Source organism: Chroicocephalus ridibundus, chromosome 1 (assembly GCF_963924245.1).
Source record: "Chroicocephalus ridibundus chromosome 1, bChrRid1.1, whole genome shotgun sequence".
In the NCBI taxonomy this organism is placed as follows: domain Eukaryota; kingdom Metazoa; phylum Chordata; class Aves; order Charadriiformes; family Laridae; genus Chroicocephalus; species Chroicocephalus ridibundus.
In genome coordinates this window covers 40,110,416-40,133,995 of record NC_086284.1, presented here as the reverse complement: position 1 = coordinate 40,133,995, position 23,580 = coordinate 40,110,416, and the positions used below count along the sequence as shown (strand labels likewise).

Here is a 23,580-nt window from a genome sequence, read left to right as displayed (position 1 = left end):
CAATTATCTTTTTGTGGATCTCTCATCACATGTGTAAAATATGAGTGTAAAGTAATTTGATCAAAGCTGAGCAACAGAACACCAGCAGCACTGTGACAGGAGCTTTAGATATAGCAGTATGTTATGTATCATCTTTTCTTTTTCCCCACTAAAACCTAATGGGATGGTATAGCTTTGTATCCCTGCAGATAAGGCCTTGTACGCATTCTGTATGACAATGTGTATTGTGAGTGTGTTGTGCTTCTGGGCTATATAAATAAACATTTTGAAGGCAGACATGAGCGTCCCCATTTTAAAAGTTTCCTTTCCAATAAGAACATTTTTTCAGGAAGTAGAGTCCAGGGTTTCAGACAGAGATGATATGGTGAATTTTTGTGATGTTTGCCTTACTTATGGTAATGTCAATATAGTAAATTGTGGCTATGTTGACTTGTACTCCCACATCATTTGAATGCTTTAAAAAAATCCCACTCTTGATATATCTAAAATTTTGCTCAAGATTGTTATAGATTCTGTCATGCCTCCCTATAATATTTTTTAAAGTCACTTAAGTAGTCAGTTACAATATGAGTTTTCTGTACCCTGATGTTTTGCACAGATGATGTTGGCTCACAGTCATCCATTTATAAGGGTATTGAGTCTGCAGACAGATATTGAACCTGGATGTTACCTTGCTAACAGTTCCATTGGCTCCTACAAATGTTGTCATTATTTTCCTGACTTCTCTGGCGCCATACCTTTGACCTTCTATTTATTGGGTATATTATAATGATTCTGCTACCGTAAGGTAACAGCTACTGCTATTCTCCAGATATTGTCAGGTAGAGTGTTTTTCCACATGACATTGTGGACAATATTTTCCTGTGACAAGATAACAATTTTATTTTTTCACCTCTTATAAAAGGGCTTTTTGTGAACCAGAATGACAAAATTAACATCTGAAAAGCTGGCAATTTTTTTTCAATGTCCCATTAATCTTTGTGAGATAAATGCTTGGCAGATTCTGAAGACAAATTATGTTAAGACAGAGACAGTTACAATATTAATATAAAATGCAGTCAAAATGTAATTTATTTTTTTTAAACATACATGCAAGTGCCACACTGAAAAAGACAAGTAACATTAGGTTCATTTTACATGCAGAGAAACACGTTGGAGAAGTAGTGGGATTTGCACAAGTTTGTGCATGGGATTGTAAGGAGTCATATTCACTCTCCTAATTTTCTATCAAAAAGATAACTTGATGCTTAGTTAGCTCTGTCACAGAATCACAGAATTGCTGAGGTGGGACGGGACCTCTAGAGTTCAAGTAGTCCATCCCTGTGCTCAAACGGGGTCAGCTACAGCAGGTTGCCCAGGAAGTTTAAACTCACTAGTCGTTCTTTGAGGCTAATGTGATTTTCCTACCTGGAGTTCAATACTTTAAAAGATTAGACTCCGCTGTTATCAATAATTTGTGCTATTACCACTCCTTCCTATTCTAGTTAGATACGGCTAGTTTTAATATTTCTTCTGTGTTTGTCATCTAGGAAAACTCATTGAGCACAGAGTGGCAATCAATTAAAAGTAAATAGGTATTTCTGACAGTTTAAAAGAGTCCCAAAGAGGATGATAGGAGAATGGTACAAGACAATAAATAATTTATAGCTGGAGAAAATTAATCAAGAACCCCCAATTCCCTCTGTCCCCACACGCAGGTGCTCAATTACAGTACCTCTAAGAAGAGGCAGGAGACCAATAACCAAACATCTGTGACATAAATGAATTTAACTATTAGGGAAGAAAGTCTTGAAATATATAAACACACTGAAGTAACCAAACCAAATTACAATACAATGTACATTTGCTTTTTATAATGCCTTTCATTATCCTATTTCCCAGAACTCTTCACATAATTAAATAATATAAATGCTATAGTGTATAACTGAAATACAGCAGCAGCAGAGATTTTTCAGCAGCAGAGTATGCAATCATAAGGTAATTGAAAGAGGTGAAAAAATTGGAAAAACAAAGATAGAGAAATTCAGACAAAGATTAAAAGTTAGTAAGTTAGGCCTTGGCATTGGACCATTAAAATGAGTGGAAGTTATTGCGTTGTCCTCAACAGTAACAGTATAACTCCAGAGGGTAACAAGGAGTTTGCCGAAGGCAGTGGAAGCATTGATGGAGAAGAGTAAAGACAAATACAATGACAGTGATTGTTCAGAAGAGGGAACAGGAAGAGGAGTAAATAGATATGTGAGATCCCTGTAGAATTTTGGAAATAGTTGCCTGTCTCATTACTGGTTTTCTTCATTTTGATGCCTGCATACTGCAGATGAAATAAGTGAATTGAATTAACAGACCTATCCCAGTTTAAAGCACAGAAGGGACCTAACAGTGCAGTTCAAAATGGTTCCTAAAATGACTGTTGATCCATATACATGTAGGAATAGTCCTTTCTATTCCATTTGTACTTCTGCTGTTTTATAAAGCAGCAGTGCATGAATCCACCTGGAACAGTGCTTGTGACTTCTGAGACTCCCAGGGCTAATTCAGTGGGTTGCTCATCTGGTTGCTTCAAAGTTAAAACACAGTTTGGCTGATGCTACTGATGTTGAAGATCATTTCTGTTTGTCTCCTGGCAAATGAGGTAGGTAACAGCTTATGTAACACAGTTGTATTTACTCACCTATTTGATTTTTTTTTAATTTAAATTGACTAAGGAATAAGATAGTTATATCTATGGAGGTTTTTTTAATGTATCTTGAATTTATATATTGAGAGAGCTGGGGTTGTTTAGCCTAGAGAAAAGGAGAAAAGGAGGCTGAGGGGAGACCTTGACGCTCTCTACAGCTACCTGAAAGGAAGTTGTAGAGAGGTGGGGGTCGGTCTCTTCTCCCAAGTAACAGGTGATAGGACAAGATGAAATGGCTTCAAGTTGCGCCAGGGGAGGTTTAAATTAGATATTAAGAAAAATTTTTACACCGGAAGAGTTATTAAGCATTAGAACTAGCTGCCCAGGGAAGTGGTTGAGGCACCATCCCTGGAGGTATTTAAAAGACGGGTAGACATAGTGCTTAGAGATATGGTGTAGTGATGGTTTTTGCCAGTGTTAGGTTGATGGTTGGACTCCATGATCTGAAAGGTCCCTTCCAACCTAGGCAATTCTATGATTCTATATAGACATACATATATATGTAATTAAATTCAAAGCTTATTTCCTAATTTCTTTAGATGATGGCATCTATGATTTTACCTCAATATTGTTTTGGGCAGGTTCTTCAAAAACATTCCATAAGACTCAGTCATCTGTCATTTTCGGTTTGCATTGATATTCCTCTGTCCAAAATACTTTTTCATGCTCTTTCCCTTTTTTAACTTAGTAATCACATGGAGGTGGACGATTCACTTCTCTGGTGAAATACAATTCTTTTTCATTTCTTTCTAAGGATCGCAGAATGAATCATCCCTCTCTCTTCTCATTACAGCTTATAAAACTATTATTTTCCTCTTAGGCAAAACAAGGCCTTAGTTGTTGTCATCAAAACCTTACTATCGTTGTATTGATGAATTCACAAGATTTATTTCTACACTACGCAGTTCATGAATCTTAGTAATAGTTTCACTTGAATGAAAAAGGGTTATGACCTGTAGCTGAAGGTACAAGACCCAATTCCCTATTGTTTGACACAAATGATAGCCAAAACCTACAGAAAAGGGATAAACTGCTATCAGAACAGGTTATTTCTGAGGAATGCAAGTGACCACCTGGGATGAGATTTAGCAGGCACAGGTCTTCTACATTAACAGATTTCATGTACACAGAAAGATTCCAGATGACTATTTTGGCAGAGTTTTATTAAGTGGACTTTCACGATTTCACCAGTTTTGTGATTAATTTGTACAGGTATTTTAAAATATCTTTTATTTATAATAAGAGCTTCAGAATGTAACTAAACAGGCTCCACATCTCCTTTACTTTTTCAGCATAATTTATTTTTACCTGTTTTAGTAATGTCAGTAATATTGCTTTTTCTGAATACATATCTCTTACCCTTCAGAATGTGGATATACTTATACTGCATTTGTTTCATTTAAATGATATTTTTAAATTTCTTCATCCTTCCTGTTGGTCTGTGTAAATTGACTTCATGTTGAAGAGTATGCAATTTCACAATTAACCTGTTTTTAGCAAATTAACAGTAGACCAATTTTGCTGATTTCACCTAAATAAAATAAAAAGGATCTCTGGATTTTATTTGGCATTTTCAAGCAAAGCTTTGATGCCACTAGGGTATGAAAGTAAGGACCTACTTTTGCTTATACGTAGTTAGAGATTATAAATGTTTGTTCAGCTACAGATTTTTTTTTTTTTTTTTGGTACGTGAGTACCTTTCAAAATTAGTCCTCAAAGGTCAGTTTCAAGGTGTAATAGACACCTAAAACAAGACTCAGGAAGCCTCAAAAAATGCGTGTATTGTGACTTAAGTGTGGGTCTTGCCATTTCATTCCTCTTCTTGTAGCACTGATGGGCCAGGCGTGGCATGGCCCTGAATTTGCCACTTTCAAGTCTGTTTTATACATATATTCCAAAAGGTCCTTGGGGTAATGCCATATGGCGAACATGGGCTATTTTGTAGAAGGACTGAATACCACATGCTGCAAGTCACTTTGAATATGCATGGAACTGATCAATAGGTATTTTAGGACTAATTGTAAGTTGTATAGAGTGTAATCAATTTAAACTGTACAGAGTGTTTGCCAAGGAATATACATTAGCCTTCCTGTGGACCTGCTCTCCTCTGAGCAGTGCAAATGTACACTACAGCCAGTATTACTATATAAGGAAATCTTTGCTTAGTATCTGCCTATATGTACAAATGGTTAAAATTCAATGTTCGTGTCCAGCCTGAAATGTCCTTACTGTCCTCAGTTCTTTTTGTGCATATCCAGAACTGCCCAGGCTAAGAGCACCCACCTACACCTTATTGAGATCTAGAAAGTAGTAGCTCAAACAAGTTGAATTAAGCCTATAATAAAATGCAGTTGAATCTGCTTTCTTTTTAAAGTCTGACTGGAATAATTTTTTTCCTTCCCTGCTCACTTGTCTCTCCCCTGGTAGGTAGGGCAATCACTGGAGAAATAGATCTTAGTCCTTATGATTTTTTAGCACAAAGGAGATGAAACCCAGCATTGCCACCTGCCAGGAGTGCCACGTGCAAACTCAATTTACAGCATATACAGCAAAGGGTGAGTCAAGTGGGGTTATGTGGAGATATGGATCCATGTTCTTGTCGATGCTGTACCACTGTAATGCTGTAGAACCAAGGAAATGCACAGGATCAGGAAGAGCATTCTGAGGTAGAATAGCTTCATATTCCAGTTATTGAAGTAGTCCCCTACTAGCGGATCGTCATAGGTTCTTGTCTGCCAGCTTTTGTTTCTGTATTTTATACAGAATAAGCATTGGGCAACAAACAATTCTGAATGTTTTTCTCATGGCAAGCACTGTTTCTTCTTCCAAAATATAAATGTACCTTAAGCCCTACCTAGGATATCTCATTCTTTGAAAGAACAATAACTGCAGTCTAGGCCAAGGGGAGAATTTGAGACTTGGATCTAAGATGAGGAGGGGTGCCTAGGTTTTTGGGACTCAAGTTCCAGAAACCGCATTGAATTTCAAGCAAGTTTAGTGATCAGCATTCCTCTTATTTTTGGTTTCTTGTTCATTGTATCGAGTTTTTTTCATTACCCTTCTGAGATGTTCTTCATGACTTGTACACAAGTTACATGTGCTTACTTAGCTCTGAGATTTGAATTTCATTCTAGGAACCAGGCTTAAAATTGAATGTTACTGTGTATTTAAGTTAGATAGGCACTTAAGTCTTTTATTGCACCTGGTTCTCGATAACATGGCTTAGGACACAAAAGAAGTGGTATGGAAAAGATTACCCACACAATATCTTGTAGAAATAGAGTATGCACCCCCTGTTTCGCAAGGGTGATTCATAATATCTAGTTTGTGTATTTAAAGTTATTGAATTACAGCTTGACTCCTCTGCTTGACAGAGTATGTGTTTCTGATCTGATTAGGAAACAGGTTCTATTCTGAGAGCTTTTCTGCCACCTCTTCAACATTTCTCATCAGCTAATAAATTTCATTGCCTGATTTAAATGGTGTGATTCAACAATACATATCCATATTTATGATTTCCCAATCAAAATTCTAGAATTAGTATCAGCTGTAGTTTGTTCCATTTACTTTTTATCTTCAAGGTATTCCATATTATCAACTTAGTTTTTACGTCTCTTCCTTTGATGGATAATTTCTATTTGTTTTTTTCTTTTTTTTTCCCAGTCGACAGTCAGATAACCTAAATTAATTTTGTGCTTGCTTTAAGGAGCTAGACAAAGAGCTTGTAAAAGTGTCGGGATTGGACCCCAGGTAGCCAAGGCCATGGAGTGGAATTGCTCCATTCTTTCTTTAATGAGAGAATACTAGAAGATAACAAATGCAATCTTTATATCTTCAAATATTTAAAGCTGTTTTTCTTTTTCAGAAATATAAAAAACAAACAAACAAAAAAAATAAAGTCAAACTAGGCAAAAGGGTCTTGCTTTTCAGCCAGCAACTCTTTAGTTCAGCAATTTCTATACAGTCTGGATCCCCCTTGTTCACCTCTGCTGTGAGAACGTTCCTTGTTTTTCTTATAAGTCTCTTGGCTCCATTTATATTTAAAATTCCCCATTTTCTGTGTTTTTCTCTGCCTGCTTCACTGTGTATTTCAGATATTTCTTCCAGTGGAGCTTACTCAGTTGCTCTTGAGAAAAGGCCAAGTCTTCTGGGGCAGGAGTCAATCTGGTCCCGAGTAAAACAGGCATAACAAGGCACAAAGGAAAACTTCCTCACTTAGCCCCAGCTACTTCAATTTTTAACAAACATCATAATGCTCACATAGTAAGTAATAACAAATAGACAACATAAATATCCCTTTTGTTACAGCAGCTCACACATTTATCTACAAATCTAGTGATTTTCATTTGCTTTACTTATGATTGTTTGTGGAAAATAACTGAGCTTAGAGCCTAAATTTGTCCTATGGCACACACAATTTTTTATTTTTTATTTTTGCCATAAAATAATAGAGAAATTTACTTACATTTCTATTTCTGAAAGAGGACTGAAAAAGATATGTTGTGTTTTGTTTTTTTTTCCCTAAGAATCTGAAAAGAAGGAATTTCTGAAAAACAAAAAAAAAACACTGAAAAAGGAAATTCTATAGGTGGAAAGAATTCTACTGTCAAAAGATTTTTTTTTACTGAATAAACCACATTTTCTGTATGTAGAAACATTTCCTTTTGTTGTTGCAAATATTTGTAATTATATTCATTGTGGCAATAGCAAATATATATTGTAGCTATGCTATATGTAAGCAACAAGATTCAGTAGTGTGGTCCAGTGTTTTCAAAATGAGAAGCTATTTGGATAACACAGACCATGTGCTTTTCTACTTAAGAAGATGAAAAACGCATTTTTAAAACAACTTGACTCTGGTGCTCTCTAAAACAGCATTCCTTTATATTTCATGATCTTAAGAATTGTGTCCTTAGAAACAGAAGCTTTTGAAAGTCTTAGCCATGTTAACCAAACCATTTTTCATGGAGTAAGGGGTAAATAAAAAAATTGAATTTTTTGGTCTGAAGTTGTTGCAACAGAAATTTTCTGCTTTTTGCTTTTGCTTATGTTCCCAACATAACTTACACCAGGTAGTCTCACACTGAGAGGGTACTCTGGGTACAGTCTGGCCACACAAAAACAGACATGGCACAATGTTGATGTTAAGCTAGTAGGCACGACCACTTAAATTGAAGACAATGGCTGCATATAGACTTGTGTTGGAAAAGACTGAGTAACATGCTCTGCTGTGTGATGTTTCTGTGGGAGATCAGGGTATTGGCTAATCTGAGCATTGTACCCCAATTTCTGATGTATACTTACTTATTGACTCCTCCAGAATCAGCAAGAATAGCTGAATAGCATTTACAGGTCTCTCGCCCAGCACTCATTCCTTCCTATCACCAACTTTAACATGGCCTGGCCTCTCTATAATGCAGATAAATCAATTATCCTTCCCTATAGCAGATTGTAGCTGTTCAAGGAGACACATTTCCTACCACCAAGACAGCATGCATTCCTTAAATGCGACATACACAGAATCATCTCGCAGCATAAAACTCCAGCTGTCTTACTGAAACTATGGAGATAGATTAATTTTTCCTCCCTCTAAATCAGATAGACCTCACCAGGGTACCCATTATCTTTGAGGGACCACTCTAAAAATAAGTTTTGTTATGTTGGTTCTCACTCCATTTCTGCCATCAATATGGCGAGTGGATCAGTGATGTTTTGTCCTGGTTTTTTGTCTCCCAATTATGTGATTGAAGCTTGCAAAATTTGTTGTGAGAAGGGGAAAAACAAAGACCAATTTTACTGAATTTTCGAAAATGCTAGATTCCAAAATGATGGAGTTACAAAGGATTTTTTTTTTCTTGAAGTATGGATAGGCAAACTGTCAAAATTTGCTCCTGAGCATCCTACATTTATGCAAATAAAAATATGAGGATCTTGACATGAATTACGAAGTAGGGATTTTAGAATCTGAATACACATCCAACTTCGCAGATGGACGCCAAACTATGATGAGACTAGCTCAGATCCCCAGAATATAACATCTGAACTTTGTAAGGGGAACTACGCCCAGATCTGGATTTGAGTTTAGCAGGTGGAGCCCATCTGTATTTTGAAATCACATTACAAGGGTGTACGAGGTGCATGTGAGAGTGGAATGCTTGATGAGGATTGCTCTCACCCTGAAACAAAATACATTTTATAAACCTGTGTGCTCAAAGAAAAACTTGACAGGTGGCACCCTAATGGGAGTTTGAACCTGCACAAATTTGCTGCCTCTAACTTCCACACTGTTTGCAAAAAAAAACCAACAGACCTGACTGGCTTTTCTTGACATAGCTTTAAAACAGGGCATTGTTTCAGAGTGCATTAGCATGCACATGCAATGGCATGACATGCTTGATTTATTTTCTTTTTTTTCTGGGGTTTTGGGTTTGGTGGTTTTTGTTTTGTGGTTTGATTTTTTTTTCTCCTTTTTTTTGTCACTGATGGTGCAGAACCTGCTCCTGCTCATCATTCTTTTTTAATCTGGCCCAGCGATGAAACAGACGACTGGGGCAAGCTTGGCAGTTGAAGGATCCAGATGCTAAACTCCAGGATTAATTTCTCTAGCAGAGGCATCTGGGAGTCAGATCCTCTCCCCTGGCTTTCCTGGCAGCTTGGTTTAACCCCCAGCAATCCAAAAGGCTCATTTTTCTGTTAGACTGGGAGTTCAGTTATCCTGGCAGGTAAAGGACTGCCAGATTGACTTTGTCAAATGAAGAAATTTGTATTTAAATATCAGTGCCTTGATTTTCCCAGCTATGGGAGCTCAGTCATTGAAGACTTCTGTATTTGCTAATGATGCTTTCCTTTGGCATCTTCCTCAGAATGTGACAAAAGGAGGAAGCTGACATTAGCAAGTGAGAACAATGAAGAGGAGGGGAAAAAAAATCCAGCAGTGGTACAGTGGCATTAAAACAGGGAATGCAATTCTGATCCACGAAGAATGAAAAATTAAAGTAGCTTCATTCATGTAGAAATGTAAAATCAGTGTAAATGACATCAGATAAGCATCATTTGACCTTAACTTTTTGCTCTTTTTCTTCTTCTTTTTTTTTTTTTTTTAAAGGAGCGACCTTCTTCTATACTTGATGACAGGGAAATAATTTGCAACAGAACTGCAGAATGAAGAAATTTTGCATTCTTCCAGTAAACCGTCTCCCCCTGTAGCAGTAGTACCTCACGAAAAGTTAGCCCTAAATATTATACCTAATTCAACTTCTAAATCGTGTATACTGTAGTTGCGTTGACTATTAGTCATCAGAAGCCCTAAAGCAGTATAAACACAGTTTGGATTTCCAGTGATAGTATGAGAGTAATGCATTGGCTATTTAAAAATAGCTTGGTTTTATTTTTTGTCAAGCTATACAGGTTGAAGGTGCATTTACACACTAGGTGACAAGCATGTCATTTCACAACAATATAATTAGGTATAGAATGAAGAGTGGGAATGAAAGTGTAACTACCACAGAAAAATACTTAACAGCACCTATATGTAATACAGTGAAAGCTCAGTTTTGAAAACAGTTCCCTTTATACGACCTTTTATATGACCATATGTAAACTAGTAGCATGCACTTTTGTAATATCACATCAACTACTGGTTAAAACAAACAAACAAAAAAACCCAGCCCCAAATGTAGCGTACATCCCAAAGCCAGGCAGAGTTATGTTCAAATATTTTTTCCTCTTCCTGCTATATGAGTCACTTAAGCTCATTTTACAATATCTACTGATGAATACTAACTTAAAAGAGGAAATTCACCCAGCTCTGTGTAACTGTGGGAAAAACTGGAAGTGAAAAATGAGAATTAAACTCCATAGTAAACATTTTTAGGACTGAGACAGAGGTGAACTTAGATGTTACATTTATTTTAAAGATTTATTCTGCTGCTTCTAAAAACATTCTTGACCAAACAATCGCCAGAGGTGCTCTGTGGGAGAGGAGCTAGAATCCAGCTCCAGTAAAGAGGGAGAAGGCTACAATTTGGGATTTCTCGTTTGCTTTCCTGGATGCGTACATTCTACTAAGAGTGTAGAAATAAATCCCTTATCCTGAAGGCAACGAATGAACTTATGCTCATTGTTTCCACATTTGTGCTGTGCACACAGTCAAGGTCAGACGGATTTTATTTAACAGATGATAATTATGTGTATGCAGTGTAAGTAGTGCATCTGCTTATGTGTTGATCTGAAAAGTGATCTGAGTTTTTTTGGCTGCAATCAAGCTGTAATATGATGCCAAGATCCATGACCTATGGTTCATTGGTGGGAGCATGGGTCTTAGAGTCATGCATGAGCAATCAATTATATGCTCTTGATTAGAGAGTTTTGGAGTATGGCTTTGGTCAAGGCCTTGTCAAGTGAAATAGACCCAAGAAATGATGGATCATCAGGGGAATTAAAGTCTGGTCTAAAGAAATACATTGAGGTGTCTCTGGGGATAATCAGACCTTTGCTCCAATTAAGGGAAAGTCAGCAGTATTATATATATGAAAAGAACATGAATAGTCTCTAACCTATGTTCATGTCACCTTGTAAAATTAAAGTTTTCTGGCCTGGGGCAGGATGTCTTACAGCAAGTACGCTACAAATTGGTATTAAGTCACCTGACAGCATTTCTTACAGCCCCTCCAAGCAATGTCATTATGGGTGAGATCCTGACCCCTGCGAAATCAAAGACAAAATTCCCACTGACTCCCTTGGTGCCATGATTATAGGGTTTTACCTTACTATCAAATTTTATTTGATTTGCAGTAAATGTGAGTCTTTGCAGATGGTATTGAATGGGGGAAAGAAACTCCGATGCTTCTCATTGAAAGGGGTTTAATAGTTAATTGTTTAGTTTTACATAATCTATAGTTTTAATAATCCATAACCAGTCTCAGGTATAGGAAAGCAGAGATAAGCAGTTACAAAATTTTGGTGGGAAAGAAGCCCCATGACTTAATTTTTAGGATTTTTTTTTTTGTGTCCTTTCTTTCAAAACTGCTGCAACTCACATTGATTTTCTCTTTAGAGCATCCTGGCAATAGTGTCAGAGAAATTGCAGAGAATATAAAGCCTCAGAAAGAATAGTCCTCTTAAGGAGATCATTTTTGCCAAATAAAACATGAAAAAGCCTTGTCACATTTTAAGTATCGGTTTTGGAGTTTACAACAGGAGGCACGAAGTTACTGTGAATGGTTCATCGTGTCAAGCTAGTGAATTATTCCAGACATTTGAATCACTGAAATAACTATTTAGAAGTGAGGTTCATAAAAAAGGACACAGGTGGTGATATCACAGTAGAATTATTTAATTTAGTCATACCATTTTTAAAATAAGAATTTGAAGGTATGTTCATTTATCATGTCATTAAGGCATATAATCTCATTGTTTAATTTAGAGTTAGAGATTCTATGTTGTCCCTAAACAATGTTGATATTATGCTTTTATTCATTTATATGGGTACTGACGATATCCTTGCTTGGCAAATTGCTACTGTGAGAGACTCTGTAGATCAATTTAATTTTCAGTAAAACCTTGCTACAAAAAAGAGCTAGCATATGATTATTCCATGGAAGCCTGTAAAAGCTGTAGGAACTCTTCTTGAGAGACATAAATTACTTCTTTTATCCAAATACGTAAACAAAATGGTTTGAATAAAAGAACATTCAAAACAATAGAAAACAAACCAGTCATTTTTCATTGAAAAACTGTAAAATTTTATGCCAAACTAACTGACATTTATCTTATCATATTCATATCTGTTCCTAAAATATTTGAGAATCTCAATATGTTTTTGAATTAGATGCTTGCAGATACTGGGTTTTGTCATGCTGATAGAAAAACAATAGTTCATCTGAAATAGCAGTTATAGTAGACTACGTTTATAGAAGAATTGGAAGGTATGGGGGATGAACATCAGTAAGTAGGCCTGATTTTTGTGAAAAGAAGCCTTACACATCTCTGTTGGTGCTCAATTGGTTCTTCTAAGGTTTTGTAATATTCCCTACAGAACACTATTTGTCTTGTCTTTTCAACTTTTTATCAAAATGTAAAGTTTTTTCTGGATGCTAAACTAATATAATCAAGTGTACCCTTGGCATCTAGAAGCTGGAGGTAACAGCCTTAGAGATGAAAAGCTTTTTCACTTTCTTCAGTTTTATATTCCAGAAATTTAAAGGGCCCTTGGGTGTATGTTTTAATGGAAAGCTCCTTACTGAGTTGCACCTGGGAGGGATTGTCAGTGAAAAATGTTAACTTATGAATTATTTCTGAGCAAATAATTACACTGCAGCTCCTTCTGTTTCATGGGTTTTATTTGGAATTGGTAGACTCCCTTTTGGTCAGTCAAGTGATGTTGAACTCTGTTTTGGGTTCTGTATGCTCTAAAAATGAATTTCTTTGTTAATTCTCTTGAAATACGCGATCAGCGGTGGAATGTGAAAATAGAAGTATATAAGATATGTATGGCATGTTTTGTCTTAGGAAAGAGATATAAGGCCAACAGATTTGACAGTAGTCAAGGAACGTTCTTTGCCTGTGGAGCCTTGATACCATTTCTCTGCATAACACCCTTTAGTAAAATTTTGAATTGAAGCTTGAGTCGAAAACTTTTCAGCAGAGCTTGTGTCCTTATGGGGTTTCTTTTGCCAGAAATCTATTCTAAAGCTATGAAGCTAATCAAATTATTATTTCTAAGGTTGTTACTGTGCTTCCTACTCTATATAAATATCAATCTATGGGAAATAGTGCATAAGTAGTCATGAGAAAAATTATCATTAGTCCCATGCCCATATATGTCCAGTCATTGCCAAAGTATTATTTTTATTTTTGTGTATGTGTTTGTGTCTTTATCTGTCATTATTAGGGTATCTGTGTTACAGTAGTGCCATTTCTAAGGAGCGAATATCTGTCTGAATAATCTGAAATGGTAGTCTAACAAAATCCATATATTATTCTAAAAGATCTTTTTCACTTAATAAAAGATATATAATTTTGTTAAGTGTCACATTAAACTAGTAGAAGTTAGGAGCTTGTGGCATAAAAATACAAAGGTAAACCTTTCAACTGACAGAGGCAGCTTTGTCCTAATGACAACTTCCATAAATTTATCTGTTAAAAAAACAGGGGTTTGCTCTGCTTTCCCCCTGCATTTCCTGTTGAAAAGGTCTTCCACAGACCAGGTCCTCTGAGTTAGAAACCTTTTCCTAATTTTCAAACTAAATGTATTCGTAGCCCGATTATATGCATTTGTTCTTGTGCCAAGATCATCCTTTGGTTTAAGTAGTTCTTATCTCTCCCTGGTGTTTACCACTAATGTATTTAAAGAGAACAGTCATAACCTCTTCTGGCCTTCATTTTGTTATAATGAACACTGGAAGTTTCTCTCAGGAGATGCTCTCAATACCCCTGATGATCCTACTAATCCTTCTTTGTACCTGTTTTAACATGAATGAATATATTTTCTTAACATGAGTGGCAACAATTGTACACGATAGTACATATAGGTCTTTACTAGTGTACTGTACAATGGCATTAATGATTACTTCTCTTTCCTGGAAATATTTGGTCTACTGCATTTTATCTATGATTGCCTTGCCTGTTTTGCAGCCACTTCATCTCCATGGTCCATAGTTAACCTATGGTCAACTGAATGCAGTTCTTTCCCTTTTATCCCTTCAAACTGATGAAATCCCAGTTGATAGCAATAAGTATTGTTATTAATATCAAATTACATGACCTTGTGCTCTATACTATTAATTTTTATTAGTATGATTTATGATATCAAATTCTTTATTGAGGTCTGTATCGGTCATTTCTTCCTCATTTCATTTATCTACTACTCATTTAAAATCATCTGCGAAGGGCATCTAGGTAGTCTGTTAGCCTGGCTATCATAATTTCAACAAGCTCATGTGGTTTTTTTGTTGCTGTTGGGTTTTTTTGTTTGTTTTTTGTTTAAATTATATTATCTGTTTACTTTTAAATCTTAACTCATTCTTTTCCTTCAAGTTAGTTCTAAAGCATTACATAAAAATAAGTGCCTGAATCACATTTTTCTTTTCACAGCTCCAGTGGTACTACATGAACTGAAAACAGAAGCTACATTGAGCTGAAAGACTTAAAATTACCTGAGATTGATATGATATGATATGATATGATATGATATGATATGATATGATATGATATGATATGATATCATCTTTTTGATAGGGATTATCATGTCCCCCAACCTGAGTGTGTTGACTATCCAGAGAAATTTTTTTTTGCATCCTACTTATGGTAATTTACATTTGTAGACCCTGATTTCTACAAGCTAGCTTGTTTCTTCTATTATGCTTAATGCCCTCTTTACTGAAACTGAGGCAAAATACTAATTCAGGTTTTGGGGCCATATCTAGATTATATTTAATCTCTTTCCTTGATCTATTTTTAATTATGTGGATAAGGAACTTTTCAGTATTTGTTTTAATATCCTTTGCAAGATCTAATTTAACTTGGCTTTCGCAGTTCTCACTTCTCTAAACGTATTGACCTGTAACACATAACTCTCACTACTGATTAAACCCTTTTTCCTTTTCTTACAGCCTTACTGCTTTTCTCACTTTTGAAGACACTTTTTCATCCACTTACATCTGAGGCCCTTTTCTCCAAGTTTCTACTACTTTGCTTGTAATGAAAACCAAAGAAAATTCCTGTACTTTTGACTTAGTCAGATTCTAGTCTCTGCCACATTCAATTCAACTCCTGCAAGTTTTCTCTTTTGAATTTAAACTGTTAATTATAGAGGAGCTCTTATTTGGTTCCCCTTCATTTCAGCTGCGTCACTCACAACCTTGATCCAAAGTTACACCACTTACAAACACTTGACAAAGAGTTTTTAATAGCAGTGCCTCATATGAGGCTCTATCTTAGAATTCCTGTTAGGAAATATAATTCACACACATTCATATGAATTTATTAGAAACAATCAGCCCTTGGATACATAATGCTAACTTCTACCCTTGATCCAAGACTGATCCTATTCTGTTTTTTGTTTGTAGGAATAGCCCGGGGGAAAAAAAAACACACACACAAAACCACCAAGAAAACCACAAAACAAACCCACTCACCCCTCCCAATCATGCCCCCTCCCAAAACAAGAAAGAACCCGAGGAAATAATCACTGGCAAAGTCTGGAGATGATACAGTAATTGAAGAAAAACAGCCATGGAACAGCGAAGAGAATGGATTACTGCCACCACACTACCTGAACTGCCCAGGCAGGCTGGCACTACAAAATAACAGGTATTTTATTATGCCCCAAAGTAATTAGAAGGAAAGAACATAATTATAAAAACAAAGAAAAGGTCCCTGGAAGAAGAGAATAAATTACTTAGTATCTAGGATTGGATCTTAGCCTGAGTTGTCTATCTCAAAGCTGACAGAAGAGTAGGGTCAATGATTGTTGCTCTAAGCCAGCACTAATTATTCCATAAAAAAGTGGAATAGCTTCAACATGAGAGAGTGAGAGACCCTCTCTCATGAAAGAGTCAAAATATATGCAGGACATGGATTTACAGGGTGGATTGTATCTTTTCATATATCATGAAACCCCCCCAAATTAACCTGTTATTAAAAAGACAGAGTTGTTATTTCCTTCTCCACTAACTGAATTTTCCGAGATAAGATGGGCCTGGAAAGGTAACAGCAGGAGACAAGAGTCAGGGTTGCAGATACCCTGCTTAGATGTACCATTTGTACTGAAGAAGTTTGTGAAAGCTGTTCTCAGAAAGAGGTGGGAGGGGCGATCCATGCTTACTGAGGCTGGTAACATAGCGATGATCCCAGCAAAACTCTGTGGGACTTAGATTTTCGATTTTCAGATTGGAAAAAAAATATCAGAAATACTTTAGTTCTCTGTGTTTCTTTTCTTGCTTGGACTTCCACTACCAGGAGAGATTCTTATTGTTAATTACGTAATCTATTGCATTGCTGAGAACGGCATTTTTTGCATGGCTTGAAGACTGACATCCTTCTTAAAACGGGAAGATAGTGGGCTACACGTGCTATATATTTTCATTGGAAACTGAAAGATTACCGTGATGGATTTTTTTATGGGATGTCTTAGTCTCTAGCTTACTCACACATAAAATCTCTTAGTACTTAATCAAATATGTAAATAGCAAGTCAAGCAAAAAATCTCTTGCCAGGCTCCTATTATTTGGTACCAGATGCATGTGAGACTCTTGTCCCCATCTGCCTGTTTCATCTTAGATATGAAAACATCATATTAATTGTGACTATCATATTAATTACATCTGATTGTTAAGGACATGAGTTACTGAATGTATCTCTCAGTGCAGGTGGCACAGTTTCCAATATGATGAACTGTAGCAATCGTGGAAAACTAGACAATTTATTTATAATTTACACTGAAAGAGGGAAATTTAGTTTTTAGGCAAAATATGTAAGTCTCTCAATCATTAAGGAAATTACAGTCACTTTTGTTGTAGTAATTTCTCTTTTATAAAAATTTGTTGCTTAAGGAAGAAAAATGACTTGACTGTAATTGATTTCTACTATATTTTATTCTTTTATGCTATACCTGTCATCTTATCTGCATGTCTCTCAGATTTAGGACTACAGAAATGACTGTAGCTGAAGGTGATATTTGTGATGTGCTGTGGATTGTCTCGAAATCTTTTGAACTCATTTAGACTATGACATTCTATGTCAGATTAATTAAAATAATTCACAGTCACTTCAGCCTGGGATGGAGAAGGGGAAACAGGTCTCAGATGTGAAATGCACTCATCAGCTTCACTCACTGCTTGATTACTCTTGTACCCATCATATTTGTTCTGCGGTGAGTCAACGTCAATATTTTGGTCATGAAAAAAAAAAGGCAGATGATTGCTCCCGTGGTAAAAAGGCAACTCTTTTCCCACTGGTGACACAAACATGTTTTCTGTGTGCCTCCAGAAGTGAAGTGAACAACAGAAAATACTTCCCTAACACTCTATCAAAGGCTCGGCATGATTTGCCCCTGTGACCTGTCTGAGCCTCTGTTCAGCAGGGAAGCCAAAGGCTTGGGTTTGACTCTCTGTCTTGGCCCCATGCTCTCACGGCACGCTGCTTCAGCCCATCTACAAGGCTGACCATAGACTGCTAGAGGTGATGACAGCCTTTTATTTCTCTGGGTATTTAAAATTCACTGCAGGAGGCAAGAAGTCGTTCAGCTGTCTTGCTTCGTTTTATTGTGTCCTTCATAAAATGCCCAAATTAAAGAGTTTTTCCCACTTACCAACAGTTAGCAATCTTTTTAGCTTTGCCTGCCAACAGTTTTGAATTTTATAGGGAGGAGCATTCTGCTGTGAACAATGAGGAATTAAAAACTCAGCTAGTAAAGCTGATTTCAAATGTCTTGATATTAGGAAAGAAAGGTTTTCTCTGCGCTTAATGGTGTCATATGACTCAGCTGGGACTTCAATTGATCTTTGTGCTCATTTTCCAGCTGAAATTCAGCTAGGGCTGGAACACGTTGTTACTGTGTTTACCTTCAATGCCTCCTGCTGTTCTTCCAGGGATGTGTGATGACACATGTCTTCATCCCTTCGTTCCTGTTGTCAGAATGAAAATGTGTGTTATGTGCATTTCAGACCCTTGAATGTGATAATGACCTTCAGGTCTAAGAAGGGTACAGAGATGTCAGAACTGAGATGTGATGCCTTACATCCGTGTTTTGGATTCATGGGAATATTTGGGAAAGTTTCTGTAGGGGAAAAATAAAAAAAAGAATAAAAATTATTGTTTTACAAACACAAATAAGTTGTCTGAGCATGCCAAACTTGTGAGCCTAGGATATGTCTAATGAACTCAGCAGAGAAAGACACACGCTGTGGGATCCATCTTCCCTGTGTGGTACCTTGTGCAATTTCCATGAAGTTGTAAGCCCAAGAGCTGAATTTGGTACTGAGGCTACAGTGAACCTCACAGCTCCTTGAAAAAGTATTTTCTCTGCTTTACATTCTGGTTCTAATTCTTTTAGTAAGACTAATTCATGTTTTACATATCCATAGTACTGTTAAAATGTGAATCATTCTAAGCAACTCTTTATGACAGCCTGGCTATGGACTCTGAAAAAGGGGTGGGAGGGACGAAACTGTAGCAAAAAAAGATCAGAGAAGAACACTGCTAGAAATTGTAGTACAATTCAACGTTTTCCAGATATTTGCTAAAGATGTGAGCCCACATTTATGTTTTGAGAAAAAGAAGCTAATAGGGCTTTTGTATTCTAGCACAGAGTACTCCGAAGTCCTTCAAAAGCTTTATAGCCTTTTCTAATTTTTCACTGTCATTTTGCTTTGCTTTTCCATTTTAAAATTAAGATGAAATAGGAAAAAAAAACGTTTTGTACTGTGTCAGCAGCTAAAGTCTGTACTCAAAATCATGACTCTATTGGCTAAGTGCAGTACAAATATATAACCAGACATACTGTGTGTCACAAAAAGGTGGCGATCTCATTTGGCACACTGAACTCCAAGTGAATACAGCAGATGTAGGGACCCATGTTGGTCACACTAATTAATTAGGTGTTTGTGTCTCTTGGCACCAATATGTTGTCCTGTGATCTAAGTGGCAAAACCCATGCTTGGAATATTATGGGGTCTTTCCATTGGGAAGAGAAGTTCCTGATAGAGACAGGTATTTATTTCTTGCCACCCTGCTTATTTACCAAAAAAAAAGTCCTCTTTCAATGAGCACAGTCAGGCTCCAAGAACAGGCAATTTCTTTGCTCAGTTGCTTCCAGATCTTTCCCAGCTCAGTGCTCTCCTCCCAAACTTAACGCTTACCACAGAACTGCTGAGATACTTGACTCGGTTCCTTCTCCAGGTGTGTGTAGTAGAAGTATGGTGTGATGACAACTTCTGCCTTTGGTCTTTGTTAGCTGTGGTGTTTTGTAAGAACTATTGTTCTGCCATTTAACTCCAGAATAGACTGACCTGCTCCTTTCCTCTGTCCCCAGTGACACAAAGCTCTTTGTTCAAGCTGTGTAATTAGCTAAGCTGTGTTATTAGGTGAACATTAGTGAAGCTATATGTTGCTTACACTAGGTGTGGAAACATTTTAAAGCTTCAACTCTTAAATTTTTTTAAGCTTCAAAATGACCTTTTTCTTTTTAATCACATTATGGATATTTTACGCACTGTGATATTTTTGTCCCAGAGTGTGACTGGATTGCTCTTTCAGGCCCTGATTCAGCAAAGCACTGATGTATTTCCTGCTTTAAAAATCAGCAAAGCACTAATGTATTTCCTGCCTTAAAAAAAAAAAAAAAAAAAAAAAAAAAAAGATTAAAGGTCTTAAAGTAATCCTTGGAAATTCTGTCCCAGTTTATTGAGAATTTTATTTAAAAATTCAAACAGAGGCTGTTATTCTTCAGACTGTATCATATCTTAAACACATCTAATGAAGGAATATAATGCTTTTCTTCTCACTACCTCTCTTTGTTTTCTATGGGAAGGTTCATAAAGCTGTGCTGGATTATCTATTTGAATTACATTTTGTATATGTAAAAGATGGTAAGACCCTTACATCAAAAGCCATGTTCTCCTGTAAGTTCAATACACAAAAACACACGGGTGGTGTTGAAGAAATAATTAATAATACTTGCTTGTCCCTGTTAATTACATTATTTATCTGAAGAACAGAAAGAAGATACTGGAAATACAAATCTCAAAAAGGAATTTAATCGTCTCATGCTTTTGCAGACACTGTAGCTTTTGAGAAATTTGTTCTCCCAAGATGTTAGTCACTGGAGAAGTTTTGTTTTATAAAACAGGTGTCCTATAGAATTGATCCCACTCTTGACCACAGTGCCCCCTATTGAAAAGTACATAACAGTATTTCATAAAGAAAGTTAAAGACTAAATTGTTGTATTGTGAGTTTTAGCAGTGGCACAATAAAGGGGTTGCCAAATCAGCTGCATGACTCCCTGCAGAAAAGATGCCACTTCAGGGCAATATTTAATTGATGCGTAGCTGGCATTGCAAGTGTAAGAAATGCATGTGGACAGAAGTAAGCTTGGAGGGATTGTCCCTTGCTGTTCCCAACTTGCTCTTTCTATCAAAGAGCTACTGCAGGCACTGTTTGGATTTGCATAGCTAAACTCCTCTTGGAAGCTTGTTCTTGCAACCTAGATAGAGCAGCATCACGGTCAGGCACTGGAACAACATCACAAGTGTTACAGCAGCAAAACAGGGATCAAGAGCTACATAATAAAGAGGTTTCACGCAGCCAGAGTAGCACCCATGAAATACAGCTAGATAGAATGGACCAGGCTTCAGTGTCCTTCTTTCAGCCAAAACTCTGTGCACTTCAGCAGAATTAGTTCACATTTAACACTGCTGTAAATGAGAATCCTCTAGTTCTGTTTAACAAATGAAAGTATAAAATGATTCAAGTCTTCTTTTATTTTGGATTATGTGCTCCTGGCATAACAGCAAAGTGAACAGACCTGAGCCTTCTGAAGACAAAATAAGCAGTGAAACAATACTGTCACAATCTTTTCCTTTGCAAAGCCACAAATGAGACGTTTGGGAATGGAAAACTGTTTTGAGGGAACATTAAATCGGCCAAGAACAAATTGCTACAGAAAATGACATCCTCTTCTGAACATCCATTAGTTTCTGATAATCAGGAATTCTCGGATGCTTGAACATTCCATTAGTACGAAGCAGCGAGTTAATTGTAATAATTATCAGCAGTTTTAATTGTTTGGTTATAATGTATTTTGCAGTTTGTTTGACAGTGTGAAATCAATATGCACCTCTAGGAAAAATATCTAGTATAATAAAATTAGGCTCCATTATGCCTCCCAACCTTAGAATTAAACATTGTGCATAAATATGTATTTCTGTTTGTGTACATAGAAGACTTATACTGAGAGAGCAGAGATGCATAAACACATTGGACTTCATTGTTAAAGGGGAAGATGGAGTCTTTCTTTAAGAATTGTCTTTCAAACCTTTACATTTCAGACATGAAATCAGGAAAACACTCCTATCTGTCTTCAACTTTATTGAATATTCTTTTAGATTACAAAGAAGTACTTTACAGAGCTTTTAGTAATGATTTCTACAATACCTTTATTGATGTCACATTAAAAAAATGTGTTGAGGTATGTGAATATAAATTGTAATAATGATTTCCAGATGGGGATCCCAAAGCACTTAGAGACTATGAATTCTTGTGAAGGTCCTACTTGCAGTTTAGTACATCTGGTGTAGCAAAATCAGAAGAATTTGAAAAATAATTACCCAAATTTACATAACAGTCTTCAGTATAATGAGAACTAAACCCCAGACATTTGAATTCCTATCCTGCACTTTAACACTAAAATAACATTGACTCTTTCATTACACATTACCTATAATTCCTCAATGTCTGTCTTTTTTTCCTATGGTCTTCATACTGTTCCTGAATATTGTAGTGGGGAATTTGATACTGCAGCAAGATTCAGTTTGGGTTTACGTATTTTGAAGAAGATGTTAAAAAATTGGAAGTGGGGCAGAAAAGAGCCACAAGAATGATTTAAGCAGTGTGCAGAGATAGACTCCAGTGAGATATTCTGACACTTTTATCTGTCAAAAGGAAGATTTACAGGCAGTTTGATTACAGTGTTTAAATATCGTTTTGTGAGAATACCCTGTATACTTAAGTGTTTTTTAATCTCGTGGAAGAAAGAAAAAATAAGAACCAATAGCAAGATGCTGCTGTGAGAAAAAATCAAGCTGAAAATACACCTTTGTGTTTAGCAGTGATTTTAATGGATGATTAATTGGTGGAACAAACTACCAGCAGAAGTGAGAAATTCTACATTTCTTTATTTCTTCCAGATATTTTTTGAGAAGATTTGTTTTAGTCAAATGCAAGTTATTGAGCTCTGTAAAGGCATAAGTGGGATGAAGTGTAATGGTCTAAGTTATAATGGATTGTGATATACGAGATGTCAGGCAAAATAATCTAATGATTCCTTCTGGTCTTATACTGTGATCCAATTAAAAAAGATTATTACCTACAGAATTTCTGTGCAGCCTCCACATTGAAGTCTCTTGACAAGAGACCTAAGTGTCTGTCAGTGTCTTGGGAGTGATAAAAACTTCATTATTCTTCTTTTTGTTTGTCTGTGGAAAAAGATGGACGGTGCTGTGAGTCCTGGAGAGACTTGGGAGAGGCAGAAGCTGAGCTGGATCCTAGAGGAAGACAGGAAGTCATCCTTCATCCCTCTATGGAGACAGAAGTTGGGGAAGACAAGAAATTAGTGAAGGAAAAAGAAGACAGACAGGATGGGGGTGGGGAGCAGTGAGGCCGACCTGAAAAGATTTGTGATCACTACACTAGGAAATAGATGAGATTTTGGAGCTAATTTACTACAGTCTAATTTACATGTGAAATCTGAGGTAAGGGTCAATGCACACTCTAACAAGGAACAATATGAAAATGTTTTCTGATAATCTGCCCCAAGTCTCTTTAAAAATCACCTTCAGAATACATTTGTTCTATACTTACCTTATTCTGAATAAAGACATATTTCTGCTGGTTTTGCTTTTTGTTTGTTTGTTTGGGTTTTCTTGTTCTGTTTTGTTGTTGTTGTTGTTGTTGTTTTGTTTGTTTCATTTTTGCTTCCTGCAGGCAAGTCTGTTTCTGCTTATCGTTATATTTCTTGCAGAGGTGCAGGGTTGCTCTGGAGTTGGAGGGAAAGACGCCCCTCTGTGCCCTCTGTGGAGCAGCACAGCTGAGAAGGTGTTCAGCACACCTTTGCGCAGTCACCACCGTGACTGGGTACTAAGAACATCCTTGGCTAAAAGCCTGTGTGATGGTTCAACTTTTAGGG

At 36.6% G+C, this 23,580-nt stretch overlaps 1 long non-coding RNA gene across 2 annotated transcripts in view; it reads left to right on the top strand.

Moving 5' to 3' along the window:
* LOC134519407 (uncharacterized) overlaps window positions 1-23,227 on the top strand; it is a 43,422-nt gene extending 20,195 nt beyond the window's left edge. For both annotated transcript variants that reach the window (XR_010072217.1, XR_010072211.1), the window contains 2 exons: window positions 15,745-15,988; window positions 22,883-23,227. This is a non-coding gene — a long non-coding RNA (uncharacterized LOC134519407). The remainder of the gene's footprint in view (window positions 1-15,744; window positions 15,989-22,882) is intronic.
* Window positions 23,228-23,580: the final 353 nt, after the last annotated feature.